Consider the following 1,683-nt stretch of genomic DNA (forward strand, 5'->3'; position numbering starts at 1 on the left):
AAAAGTTTTTGTTGAAAGACGGAGCAAGGGGCGTGGCAGTACTGAAACACAGTCTAAGCTGTTCGCCAATCACAATGCACTGGGACAGCTAACCAATCACATCACATTTTGTTTTTCGGGAAGGCGGACCTTCATCAAAGCCGGAACTAATCGAGTCGTTTGTGCCAGGATGGGGAGAAAGGTATTTTAATAATGTAAATTATGTGAAAAATAATGCGTTTTTCGAACCACCAAGCATGAGAGCATGTTCTAGTACACCCCCAAAACAAAATCAAGACTTTGTAAAAGAGCATAATAGGACCCCTTTAAAATAACAATTTTTTCTTGAACATTTTAATAGTCTAAAGAACCTGTCCACTATAAAGAACCTTTTGTGCAATGGAAAGATTCCACACTCTTAAAAATAAATGTTCTTCATTGGCACTGACGGTTCCATGAAGAACCTTTAACATCCATGGAATCTTTCCATTGCACAAAAGGTTCTTTGTAGTGAAAAAGGTTTTTTTAGATGATTAAAAACCTCTTCACATAGGCCTTGCTTGCACCTGGTATTAAGATGTATTTTTGCTGATCTGATCACAAGTGGATAACGCTAAATAAAAATGGTTCTTTTAAGAACGGTTTACTGAAAGGTTCTTTGATTAACTAAAAATGGTTCTTGGCATCACTGCGAAAAAAAAAACACTTTTCTAACCTTTAGTTTATTTTTTAAAAGTGCATGGAAGCTAAAGGTTCTTCATGAACCATCAATGTCAATGAAGAACCTTTATTTTTAAGAGTGTAACTTTTTTTTGTTGTTGTTATGATTCAGATTTAACAAGAAAAGAAAGTTTTACATTAAATATGGGCATTTAAAAAGGTAGAAGTGGACAGACAGACATACAGACAGAAAAACAGACAGACAGACAGACAACAGACAGATAGACAGATAGATGACATGTGCCGCTTTAGAGACTCAGCATGTCAATACAGCTGTTTGATTCATGAGGGCCAATTTCAGAAGAGGGATGTTTAAGATAAAAACAGCCATGGATTTCATGGGAAATCTTTATGTGTGCATGTCTCTCCATAAACGAGTGCTTCTCTTATCCTTTAATTCCTTCCCAAGAAAGAGCAAGGAATTTATTGACAGTGTTTCAGTGTTTATAGGGTTGTGAATAGGATAACAGAACGCATCCCTCTTATAAGAAACATTAATCTGGTTATAACTGGATTGGACTCTTGTTGCAGTAATGTAATGTCTACAGCAGTGTTTCACAACCACTGTACCATGGCACACTAGTGTGCTGTGACAGTGTCACAGTGTCTGGTTGTGGTGCCCTGGACTGGCCACTTGAGACAACAGACAGGTTGTCAGGTGTGCCGTGGAAAATTATCAAAACTTTCTATCTCTACTCGTTAATATTATTATTTTAAAGGGGTCATATGATGCAATTAAAATTTTTCCTTTCTCTTTGAAGTGTTACAAGCTCTTGGTGCATAAAGAAGATCAGTCAAGTTGCAAAGACTAAAGTCTCAAATCCAAAGAGATATTCTTTATAAAAGTTAAGAGTAAAACCATGCCTACCTAAAACGGCTCATTCTAACACGCCCCCACATGTCTACGTCACGATGTGGGAAGATTTGCATAACGCCGCCCAAATGTTCAAGCAAAGAAAGAAGGCGTAACTTTGATTCTTGCTG

This window comes from Sinocyclocheilus rhinocerous, unplaced genomic scaffold (assembly GCF_001515625.1).
Source record: "Sinocyclocheilus rhinocerous isolate Xijiao unplaced genomic scaffold, SAMN03320098_v1.1 scaffold730, whole genome shotgun sequence".
Classification (NCBI taxonomy): Eukaryota; Metazoa; Chordata; class Actinopteri; order Cypriniformes; family Cyprinidae; genus Sinocyclocheilus; species Sinocyclocheilus rhinocerous.